Source organism: Pristis pectinata, chromosome 6 (assembly GCF_009764475.1).
Source record: "Pristis pectinata isolate sPriPec2 chromosome 6, sPriPec2.1.pri, whole genome shotgun sequence".
NCBI lineage: Eukaryota > Metazoa > Chordata > Chondrichthyes > Rhinopristiformes > Pristidae > Pristis > Pristis pectinata.
Window position 1 is genome coordinate 58544214 of NC_067410.1, and position 13132 is coordinate 58557345.

The 13132-nt window shown below is 40.1% G+C and overlaps 1 protein-coding gene across 5 annotated transcripts in view; it reads left to right on the plus strand.

Moving 5' to 3' along the window:
• Positions 1-13132, plus strand: part of LOC127571766 (AMMECR1-like protein) — a 65012-nt gene that overhangs the window by 19967 nt on the left and 31913 nt on the right. For 2 of the 5 annotated variants that reach the window (XM_052018459.1, XM_052018457.1), the window contains one exon: positions 9252-9361. The exons of the other annotated variants lie outside the window; for them this stretch is intronic. The gene's annotated coding sequence lies outside the window, so the exon portion shown is untranslated. The remainder of the gene's footprint in view (positions 1-9251; positions 9362-13132) is intronic. 5 annotated transcript variants of the gene reach the window in all.

Genomic DNA, 13132 nt, shown 5'->3' on the forward strand with positions numbered 1-13132 from the left:
AGGTTGGATTCCTGTCGTTAGAGCTGTGAGGCAACAATACTGATCATGGTGTGTATATACTCAGACCCTTAAACACAGTAAGGCAAGTAAAAAAAAAGTGGTTCAGGAAAGCACATGATCAGCATAGACATGGTGGGGCCAAAGGACCTGTTTCTGTGGCTCTACAAAACCAAGTAAGCCATATAGCTATAGGAATCGATCAAGTTAGTGCTCCAACTTTATGATCCAGTAATTTGGCCTCGGTTGGAGAAATGTGAACAATTCTTGCTTTAGCAGGGAAAGATAGAAACCTGGGCGACTAATGAGATAAGGTAAAAATGTTGGGACTGTTAGACAGAAATGATTGAGAGAAGCTGTACAGATTTTCAAGGCATCAAGAGGTTTTGATAGAGTAGATGGAGGAAAAACTAGAAAGTAGATCAATAACCAGAGATATAAAATTATTGGCAAAAGACCTGGGAGATGGATGTTTTCATTCATGGGTCTGGGAACACTCTGCCTGAGAAGTGATGGAAGCTGATTCCATAAATAATTTTTAAATTGGAATTGCACAGTTACTTGAGGATGAAGAATTTACAGGGTCACAGATAAATATACTGGGATGTGAGGCGAGGGATGTGCTCTTTCAGAGAAATAATACTGATGTAAGGAGGCTAATTTAAAACAAAAAGGAGAAAATAAATTAAAGTAAGCTAGGAAAAATGTATAACAGTAAGAGCTTGTACAAGTGTGTGTGTGTGCGTGCAATATATATATATATATATATCCTTTAGGACACAATCCTCTGGAAATAATAATGGGAAATAAGGAAGTGACGCAAAATTTAAACAAATGTCTTGTAAATGTTTTTGTGCTGAAAGGCACAGAAAAAACATTCTAATAGAAGAAAATCAGGGGTAAATGGAACGGAGGAATGTTAAACAATCACTATCACCAGGAAAAAGGCATCAGGAAAACTAATAGGACTGGAAGCTGACCAGACTCCTGGACCTGATGGTCTGCATATTGGGGCTTGTAAAAAGTGGATGCATCGGTTGTGAGCTTTCCCCTAGATGGTGGAATGGTTCCAGCAGATTGGAAATTTGCAAATGTTACACCTCTTTTGAAGAAAGGTAGGACACAAAGGGATTGGAAAATGCCAGAATCCACTATTAAGGAAATGGTTTGAGGACACTAAGAAGATCATAAAACAATGTTGACTCTGCTTGATTGTGTTATGAAGGGGAAATTGCATTTGACAAAGTTATTAGTGTTTTTTGTCTTTATGATTAAACCAACAGGATGGATAAAGGGAAACCAGTAGATATAGCATAATTGGATATCCTGAAGGCATTTTATAGGGAGCACCTAAAACTTGACTGCTCACGATAAGAGCCCCTGGCATTGGGAGTGATTACTGGATAACTATCAGAAAATGAGGAGTCAGGACGGGCTTTTTTCAGCTTAGTGAGTCGTAGCCACACAGACTAGTGTAGGGACCTCAAATATTTACAATCTATGTTAATGATCAAGGGACCAAGTGCATAATAACCACACTAATGATATAAATATTTGAAAAGCAAGTTGTAAGGAGGACAGTCTGGAAAGAAATGTAGATAGGTTTAGTGAGTGACAGAAATTTAGCAGAAGTATAATATGGGGAAATGTGAGGTTAATCGTTCTGGTAGAAATATAAAAGAGCAAAATATTGTTTATATGGAGAGATGCTCAGAATTCTGCTGAAATTATGTTGGAGTTGTTCAAGACATTGGTGAGGCCAAATTTAGAGTATTGTTTGCAGTTCTAGTAACCTACCTACAGGAAAGATTTTCAATAAGCTTGAAAGAGTGCAGAGAAATTTACAAGGATGTTGCCGGGACTTGAGGACCTGAGTTGAAAGGTTGAATAGGTTAGGACTTTATTCCCTGGAGCACAGGAGAACGAGGGGAGATCTTAGAGGTATACAAAATTGAGGTGTATAGATAGGGGGGAAAAAAGCCTGCATGCATTCACCCTAAGGTCAGGCAAGACTAGAACTAGAGGACACAGGTTTAGGGGGAAAGGTGAAATATTTAAGGGGAATCTGAGGGGAAACTTCTTTACTCAGAGGGTGGTGCGAGTGTGGAACGAGCTGCCAGTGGAAGTTATAGACGTGGGTTCAATTGTAACATTTTAGAGAAATTTGGATAGGTACATGGATGGGAGGGGTTTGGAGGGATGTGGTCTGAGTGCAAGTAGATGGGACTAGGCAGAAGATCAGGTTGGCATGGACTAGATGGGCTGAAAGGCCTGTTTCTGTGCTGTGGTACTGACTCTACGAAAAGACATCCTTACCCATGAAACATGGAAAGTTCCATGCAAATAGAAGTAATTATGAAAACAAATGAAAATTCTCCTTTCATGCAGAGGATGTCCCTGGGTTACGAACGCCTGAGTTCTGGACATGTGAACAAGCTCCCATAATATTAAATTCAAAAGTCTGATGTATGTACATTTGTTCTTACAGAACTAGTTTCCTCCCTCTCTTCATATTTAGTAATTGGCCTTTCTTATCAGTCTTGGATGCTTTTGATGTAGAGGTATGGTTACCATATTAAGTAATTTTTGTGTATTTTCAGACTTGTGAACAAAATCGATTTACGGATGTCTATGAAAACTGAACCCGTCTGTTACCCAGGATGGTCTGTGTAACAGTGGGGGAAGTCTTGCTACAATTGAACAGAGTGTTGGTGAGACTGCATTTGAAATACTGTGTACAGTTCTCGTTATTTATATCACAAGCAGTTTGACAATTGGGATGAAGGGATTGACTCATGAGGAAAGGTTTGACCTATACATGTTGCAGTTTAAAGAATGAGGTGATCTTATTGGAAGGTGTAAAATCTGAAGTGGCATGGTAAAGTAGGATGTTAGGATGCTTCCTCTTATGGGGAGCTAAGAAATGGAGAGGAGGTGTAGTTTCATAACAAGGGATTGCCCATTTAAGACAGAGATGAGGAAGAATTTCTTTGCTCACAGGATCATGAAACAGAGTGATGTAGATCCTGAACCATTGTCCAGCCCAGCCTTGATTATGTTCAGATTTTTGTTCTATTGGGCAGTCAAGGGGAATGGCAAACAGGTAGGGAAATAGAGTTGAGACCAAGGTCAGATCAGGCAGAATAACAGAGCAGGTTCAAGAGCCTACTTCTGCTCCAGTTTCTTGTGTCATTAATTTATGACTTGGTCTAATGATCATAGGAACCTACGTTGCAAATACTGTAATTACAACTCAATACACAGGAAAGACCACGTCCAGTGTATGGATGTTAATTGCCCCATTATAATCCATCATAAAGTCTGTATAATCTAATACAAAATATGTAATTACTCTTTGGTATGATTCAATGTAGAGGGTATAACTTCATCTCAATATACATGGTCTGTAATTATACCTCCAAATAACTTATCATGAAAACAATAAATATTATTCTGTATAATCCAGAATAATGTCTGTAACTACCCTTGTAACAAGAGAAGGAAAATCCTCTGTGTAATCCAGCCCAACCTGCAATTACCCCATTATAATGAGCTACAATCCCATGCTAAAGTACAAGTCAGCACAAAACCTATAATCATTGCCCCATAATTCAGTTCGAATCTTGCAATTGCCTTTATAACCCAGTGGAAGAGCTGTAATTATCTCTATAATATAGAAGATGCAGAATTACTCATTATAATCTAATGTAAAAGTTGTAATTACCCATGTTATATTTCAGCTCAAAATCTATCATCGAACATCGTTGCATTAAAATTGTAATCGACTGTGAAGTCAGTAATCACATTGCTGTATAACCCAATTGAAAGGCTGTAATTGTCTTCATTTTAATCTATTATGTAGCATGTAATCACACCTCTGAATAACCTAATGCTAAAGTCTATAATTATACTCAAAATAATTCAGAACAAAGTCTGTAATTACACCTCAACATAATTCAGGATGATGTTTGTATTTATATCATGATGGTTCTGTGTTACTTCGTATCATATAATAAACTGACAATGAGATTTGGCTTAGAGTCTGGGTTTTGTTCAGGTACATTCCTACATTATTTACGGGTTAGTATCTAATCTAATCCTTTGATCTGATCTAATAATTGCATATATATATATATATATATATATACAATCAAGGCTAAAGATGTACTATTTTTTATAAGATTAGATATCTTTATTAATCACATGTACATTGAAATGCACAATGAAATGCATCCTTTGTGTAGTGTGTTCTGGGGGTAGCCTGCAAGTGGCACCACTCTTCCGGCGCCAACATAAGGTAATGTTATGTACCAGCAACAAAAGAAACACACCGAGTCGTGTATAAGTGTTAGAAACTATTTTATTAATAACTACTTATGATAATAAGAAAAACAAAAGTAAAAATGTTAGAATATTAAAGGTAAAAATGTTAGATAGTAAACATTAACCCCCCCAAAACTAAACCTGAGGTGTGTGTGGCAAATTCCCAAACTCCAGGTTCAGGAATAGTTCTCAAAGTTCAGTTCAGCAAGCCATAAGGTGAAACCTGAGCAAAGGCTTTTGCAAAACCACTGACTGAAGAGAAAATGTTGAGAGAGAATAGAGAGAAATTACGAAATCCAAATGTTCCACGATGGAACCCATACAACACCTCAATCACTGATGATCTCCACTGCTTTGTTCTGAAGCATCTGCCACCCCGAAAGGCATTCGAGATGCGGCCATCCACAAAAATACCTGTTTCCTTCTACGGTTAACGACAAAGTGGACTCCACTGGATTATTCCAAAAATCCATACGTGGATTGTAGTGACAGACACAGTTATTGTTTTTCATCCATCGATACAGAGACCAGCAGACAGTGTCTCTCTTTTCTGACTGAACCAAAACGTCAGCACGTCGTTATCTCCTGTTGTCATAATGACGCCACACACACACACACACACACACACACACACACACACACACACACAATGTCTTAAAGGGACATTCACCAAATAGCAACCTAATCTGTAACAGTAATCTAATAGCCAAATCTTGCATGGTTCCATTTTGACTTGGAATTTGTCTGTGAGCAATTTCATCTACAGTTTGACATAGTAGACCTAAAGAAAATAGTTCTCTCAATTCTACATAAACAAAATAGCCTTGTGCAGTTAAAACCAGAGTACAGTAATATTACACTGATTTTTGTACTTCTTAGTACCCTGGGGGAGATTCAACTTTGACATTGCTGTGGAATTTTCATTTGTGCTAGAAACATCAAAATTTTTCCAGTGATGTCAAGATATGTGCAGGATGTGTTTATTGCTTTACAGTGTGATTTTGTTTTGGTTGTGTTTCAACCTGACTGGTTTGAAGAAGAGCGATTGGTAAATGGTTTATTGTCATGTGTACCAAGATACAGTGCAAAAACATTGTTTAGCATGCCACCCATACAGATCATTCCAAATACAAGTACATCAAGGTACTACAAAGGGAAAAGCAATAACAGAATACAGTGTTAGTTACAGTTAGAGAGAGTGCAGTCCAATAGACAATAAGGTACAAGGGCTACAATGCAGTAGGTTGTGAGGTCAAGAGTTCATCTTCATGGTACAAGAGATCCCTTCAAGAGTGTTATAACATTGGGATGGAAGCTGTTCTTGAATCTGGTGGTACCTGCAGAACAACTAATGCTGTTTCCCATGAATCTTGCTATTTAAAGGGCCGTAATATGTTTTTGGCCAGATTCTTCCACTGCATTCTACTACCACACTGATTTCATTATAGACTGCTCACATTTAACTCCATTGTGTCTTCAATGACATTTATGCCCTCCTGAGTTTGCTTCCAAAGAGTATTTATCTAGATTTAATGGTTGTTGGATGACAAAGAAACAACAACATTGGCCTTTATGGTACTACAGGCACTCATGGGGACCAAGTGACAGTGGGTGTAGAAAGTTTCATCACCAAGATGAAGACACCCAATCCCATATCAGCATTCCAATACATTCTCTTCCAGTACCTGCAGATTTTTGATTTTCACTCATGTTCATAGCTACACTCTTCTGAACAACATTGTATATACAGTTCAAGACTACTTGATGCCTTGACCTGAAATGGAGCCTCAGGTGTGACTAGGCTGCTCTCTCAGCCAAAATTGTCATCACCTTGTGCTTTCTCCCCTTGGGACATTCAGGTTGCTATGGCGGACTATGCCACATCTCAGTTTGCTGCTTACTGCTGCTTTGGAAAGGTCACCCAACTTCTGAATGACAAGATGAAACTTTAATAATTAAACCAGAAAATGCTGGAAACACTCTTCCCACAAATGCAGCCTGACTTTGAGTATTTCCAGCATTTTCTCTTTATTTCAGATTTCCAACATTTTTGTTTTTTCTTTGGTCTTTCCACTTGCAGGGTGAGACATCATCTTCTTTTCCCTTAGCCCTCAGGAGGTATTCTGTAATCAATCATTCATATTGCACTAAAATTGCAATCTGATGTCCTGTACTTGGGGATTTGCTAGACTTGCAGGCTTGCCTAAAGTACAAGTACACATAAACTGCACTCGTGTAGCCTTCAGAGCTCCTCTTTATAACCCTACGCAGTGCTTCAAGTGCACTCTCACCAACCCCTTGTACAATTGTGGAAAGACTTCCCTACTCTTGTACTCTATCCTCTTTGCTTTAAAGACCAATATTTTATTTGTCTATTGCTTGCAAACAGGTCTTTTCACTCAGTGTACAACATGAAGTCGACCAATGTAGGAATTTTTCCATGATCAATTCAAAGAAGGCTGGCACCCTTTGTAACTTCTTCACTCTAAGGGTCACAGCTGTCTGCCTCCTGTCAGGTGCCATATTGTCCTGAAGGGTGGATATTGGGTGATATATAGAAATGGCAGAGTGGTGCAGCAATTAGTGCTGCTAACTCGTGTCTCCAGGGACTCAGGATGGCTCCTCTGCACGGGTCCAGAGTTTGCACATTCTCCCAGCGACAACGTCGGTTTCCCCTGGGTGCTCTGGTTTCCTCCCACATCCTGAAGACTCGCTGGTAGGTTAGTTGGCTGCTGTAAATTATCCCTTGGTGTAGGCAAGTGGGAAAGTTGGTGGATAAGTTGCAGGGTTACAGGGAAATAGGATGGGACTGATGGAATTGCTCTACTGGGAGCTGGCATGGACCCCATGGTATTGGTATTGGTTTATTACTGCCTCCTGTGATGTGGTATGTAATTTAAGTAGTGCTGTCTGGTGGGTAGGTAGCATAGAGGTAATTCATTCCCATTACTGCTATTGTAGGGCCTGTGTGAGCTCCCAGTGCATAGCTAGAGGTTCTCTTTAAAAATCCTGGCTGCTGCTGCTCCACTGAGTGGTCATGGGACAGATTCGGGGAGTCGATAGACATATTGCATTTATTCAAGGAGGCTTTGAGAACATCTTTGAATCTTTTCCTCTCTCCAAGCTCCACACATCTTCACCTTGTGGAGTTCACGTGATGGGCCGGACAGAGTACCCACCCAATGGTCTTGTCTGCAATATTGTCCGAACTGCTGGCCAGCTGCATGTTCCTCCCAACCTTGGTTTGTAAGGGGTAGCAATTGTGATACTGTATGGGTGTCCAACTGGGCAAGTTTAACTCAATGATGTGCGTAATTAGCCATTTGTTCCTTCTCCATAATGGCTAGGTATTCTTTCCTACTGATCTGAAAAGGCTTGATTCATTGACAGTGCTTGTATTTGAGACCTCCTGCATATGGGCATGCTCTCTGCAGGAAAATTTAGCTGTAATGACGAACGAGGCTGTGGAACAGGGGAATAAAGCCGCACCTGTGAGGTTGCAGACACCCTCAGCTCCCCTATGTTTGGAGCTTGCATATCTGACATTTTTAAATAATTAAAATTAATTATGATAATTATAAACTTAAATAAAAGTGGGGTTCAACAAGGCTTCCACAGTGGCTCCTCTCCGAACTGCTGGCCAGTTGCATGCTCCTTCCATCTTTGGTTTGAAAGAAGTAGCAATTGAGACCTGTAGAGGACATGTGGCACAGTTGGACTGCATTTGAAACTGGGAAATGTCTGGTGTGGGGGATTGATGGGGAGAAGGGCAATATGGTGTTAAGTCAATGGCTGAGTCACTGGTATAGTGGTTGAATCATTGCCAATGTGTGTGACAAACAATGCAAAAGGGGGTTAGATGGTGTTATAGAAGCAGCATGAATGTGGGAGAGAGTGTGGGTGGTATGGAGGGTACCAAGGGAGAGAATGTCCATTTTAAAAGCTGCTTGATAGCTCAGTCATAATATGACTTGCCAGAAGCTACAGAATATGACGAGGAGTACTTTAAGTGGAAGGACAAACTCATAGAAGAGAAATGCTATACCAAGTGACTAGCTGCTTTGGGGCGAGCTTGTGAATCACTGTACTGAACCAATAAATGACTTCATGCAAAAATATAATGTGTATTGTTCTATGGAGTCAAGCCAGCAGGAGGATTTTGCATGAATATGAGGTATTGGATAGACCTTGGGGAAGTAAGGCATTGGATCTCTTCACAACGAAGGCCAAAACTATCTGGGTTATGCTCAATTATTTTTGCATCTTCCTGTTGCCACCAGTGTCCTTGAAGGCCCCTCTTTTACATGGATTCTTCTGACCTTCTAGAAGGTTCATTGACATACCCCTGTCTGGGACCTCATGACTCTGAGGTTAGTCATTGAAGGGCTGGGTAAACAAGATGCATCTGTACCATTGTTCCCCTTCCATCCTTAGTTTAGTGACTGGGCCTCCATCGAGGTTGAGCAACCTTTCACAAGCGGCTTAGTTAGCTGAGTTGAGTCAGCTGTCTAGTTGCGCTTCCTCTTTATACCAGTCTAGCGAGTTCATGCAAATTGAGTTCTTCTCCTATCATGCTCAAAGGTTTAGCTATTAACCATACAGCTACAAATAGGAACAATGGCAGAAAGCTACAAGAAGGGGATACAAAGCAGGAGGAGGTGTCACCTCCTGGGGAAAATTGAAAGTGGTTCAGTTATCTGAAGCCAATGGTGAGTTGACAAGTGGCACCACATCCCTTACAGTGGAACAAGAATGTTGCCACTCAACCAAGCCTTAATGTACAGCAATTAATACAGAAAATGTGGAAATACTCAGCAGGTCAAGCAGCATCTGTGAAAAGAGAAACTAGGTAAACATTTTGGGTTGACGACCTTTCATGCAGGATGAGGGGTCAATAACCTGAAACACTAACTTTGTTTCTTTCTCCATAGATGCTCCCTGACCTACTGAGTATTTTCAGCATATTTGTTTCGTGAGGAATCTGGTGAAGTTTCATGGTACACTTTAGGCTGGGTGACCAAAACTCTACACAATACTCCAGGTGCAGTCTCATCAAAGATTTTTCTAAATTTGTAGTAAGACTCCTTTCCTCCTGTACTCAAATTCTTGTAAAAGGGGACCTTCCTAATGACTTGCTGTACCTGCATGTTAGCTTTCAGTGACTTATATTTAAGGGGACGCAGATCACATTGAGCACTTCCCAGTCCATCACCATTTGAAACTAAAATTCTCTGCTTTTCTCCTTGTGCACTAGAGTGGTTGATCTTGCATTTTTTTTCACATTGTATTCCATCTACCATGCACTTATTTTGTCTGTATGCTCTTGACTCGCCTATCCATCTTCCTACCTGATCACAATCCCACTATCATATTTCCAAAATCAGCGAATTTGGAAATATGACATATTGCCTCCTCAGCCAATGTACTGTTATAGATTGTGAATCGCTGGACCCAAGCATTGATTTTTGCAGTATCTGTTTAGTCACAGCCTTCTAACCTAAGAATAATCTATTTATTCTCACTCTACTCTTTAACGAATTCTCACTTCATTTGAGTATATTACCCCCGATTCTGTGTGCTCCAACCTTGCTGACCAATCTTTTCTATGGCAACTTATTCAAAACCTTCCGAAAATCTTATGAACTTTCATGCACTGATTTTCTCCTTTTCTATTCGACTAGTCACATCCTCAAAGAGCTATAATAGATTAGTCAAACATAATCTTCCCTTCATAACATCCCTGTTCACTCCGCTCGGTCCCATCATCTTTTCTAGGTGTTCTGTTATTACATCATCCATTATAGTTTCCAAATTTCTGTACTGCTGATGTTAGGCTAGCAGGTCGTTAGATCCCTGTTTTCCTTTCATATTAAGTAGGACGTCACTATCTCTGTAGATACCTCTGTCAAAACTGGAATGTAGATAATTGAGTCCTTGAGAATTTTCGGCTTGAAGTCTCGCCAACTTGTACACTTCTATTTTACTTGTACCAGTGGAGCTGTCTCTTAGTTCTAGCAACCTGGATTCAATCTTGACCTGTGGTAGAGTTTGCACATTCTCCCTGTGACCATGTTTCCTCCCGGTACTCTGGTTTCCTCCCACATTCCAAAGACGTGCAGGTGTACATTAATTGCTGCTGTAAATTGCCCCTGGTGTGTAGGTGAGTGGTAGAATCTTGGGGGGGGTTTGGACTTGATGAGAATGTGGGGAGAATGAAATGGACTAGGGTAAGATTAATATAAATGGGTTGTTGACAGTCAGTGTGGATTTGATGGGCTGAAGAGCCTGTTTCCCTGCTTTACCTCTCTGACTGACTTGTATCCACATTCTTGGTACTCTAATTAATTTCTGGCAACTCTTTAGTGTTTTCTATGAAGGCAGACACAATGTTTCACTTCCCTTGCCTTATTCCCTATATAGTTAAAGAAAACGTCCTGTTTTTGTGTATAAGGGACCCACATTTATCCTGGCTAGTCTTTTCCTGTTTACATATCTATAGAAGCTCTTGCAGTCTGCTTTTGTGTCTTGTCAGTTTACTGTCATATTCAATTTTCCTTCTTTTTAAATCAATTTCTTGTTCTTCCTTTGAGTTCTAAAATACTCCCAGTTTTCAGGCTTACTCCTTTTTCTGGCAACTTTGTGAACTCTTCCTTTGATTTCTCTTCAGTTTCTTGTCAGACAGAGAGACCTTTCTTCATTTTGTTTCTTTTTGTGTTTAAGAACTTTTTTCTGAAAATTGTATGTTATTTCGTAGTCCACTGTTCTATGTATTAAAGTATTCCCAATTAACCACAGCCAAATTGCCCCTGATGCTTTGTAGCTTGTTTTGTTTAGATACAAAACACAAGTTTCAGATTGATGTTATGGTCGCTCTTCCTGAGAGCTTCCTTTGCAACAAGACTGTTAATATTAACCCTTCCTCATTACTAGATGTAAAACAGCCTTTTCTCTGGTTCCTCAATATACAGTTCTAATCTAGAAAGACATCCAATATTCTTTCCATAAATTGGACCTTCACCCTACTATCGCTAATTTGACTTGTCTAGTCTGTAAAGCTTGCCTTACCCCCATTACTATATTACCCCTAATTTTATGGCCAATATTACAACTACTATTTGACAGCCTATAAATGAATCTCACTTAGCAGTGTTTTTTGCCCTTTGTTATTTCGTAGCTCCACCCAAACCCTTACTAATCCTACATCTACAGAGCCAAGATAATTTCTCACTACTGAACTAATGTTCCATATTAATAGTGCTACCTCACTTCCCTTTCTGCCTCTCCTTCCTAAATATTAAATACCCTTGTATGTTCAGAGAACATGACTTATTAATCGCAGCTGATCTGAATGGAAATGTAAACAGAAGAAGAACGAGAGCAAGGGAAAGAAGAAAAAAGGTTGAGGTGGCATTTGTGAGACACAAAACACTGTGGCTGCTAAAAATGTGAAATGAAAGAATGTTGGAAATACCCTGAAGGTCAGGCACCATCTCTGGGGAGAGAAACCAGAGTTAACGCTTAAGGTCAAAGACGTTCCGTCAGAACTGGCAGAGGTTCAGAAGTTGTTTCTGAAGCTTGCTTTGGGATTCACTGGGACAGTGTTAAGAACTGGAAGAGACAGACTGGTGTGGAAGTGGATGGAGAATTAAAGTTAGAGGTGACTGGAGGCTCAGGGTCATCTTTAAGTACAGAGTGGAGATGTTCGGCAAAGTGGTTATCCATTGTGCATTTTATGTTTCCATTGTAGAAGAGGTCATGTACTGGGCACCTAACTTTGAAGTGGGAGTGAATTGTTTCTTCATCTGGAAGGACTATTGGGTCCCTGGTTTGTGAGAAGGAAAGATAAAAGGGTGGGTGTTGTTTCTCCCATTGTCATATGGGAAGATGCCTTCAGAAGGGAAGTGGATGCTGGTGATGTTGGAAGAGTAAATCAGGGAGTTAGAGGGAATGATTCCTTTGGAATATTGAAAAAGGAAGGGATGAGAGGGTGTGTTTGGTGAAGGGGATGGAAATTACAAGGATGATCCATTGAACATGGAGCCTAGTCGGGTGGAAGGAGGGGACAAGTGGAGCAGCATCCTGTGGGTAGGATGAGAAGAGTGAGAGCAGAAGTGGAGGAAATGGCCAGTGACGAGACCAGTGATGACCAGATCTTGGGGAGCAACTTGCCAAATGAAACATTCTGTGCACTTGTGCTGGAGTAGATGTTTTCAATCCAACAACATGTATACAAGTGTTGAAATTTTATTTTTTAAAGTATAATAGTTTCTGTTGAAAAGTACTTTAAATTTTATGGACACTATCTAAATTTATTTAGATTCATTGGCACACTGGCAGTATAAATTCTGCCGTATGGAATGATGAAATCAAAATATTTGTAAATAAATATATAAAAAAAGAATAAGTGATGTGTCACCATCTAGTGCCATCTCATGGTAGTAAAACAGTGGTGTTTTGAAGCTTGTCAGGGTGTGTGCCTAAATGGAGAGTGACCACTTTGTAGACTTGTAGCTCAAAGCCATCCTCTAATAAGATTCAATAAATCCACCGAATGTAACAAGGTGTTTTCGATCTAAAGGAAGAATCAGCTGCTAGTGGCAGCAAAGCCTGATGAGAGAGGGATGTGTGGGTGCACATCTGTGTGGACAAGAGGCAGAAAGGTTTGGTGGTATGCTCAAGGAAGAAAAAGAAAGTATTTGGAAACTGTGTGAAAGAGAGAAAATGGTGAGTTTGAGAATGGCTCTGTGCGGAGGGGTTTGGGGGTAACCATGCAGGAAGGATTTGGGAATGTAGGGGTGAGTATCACTGTGTG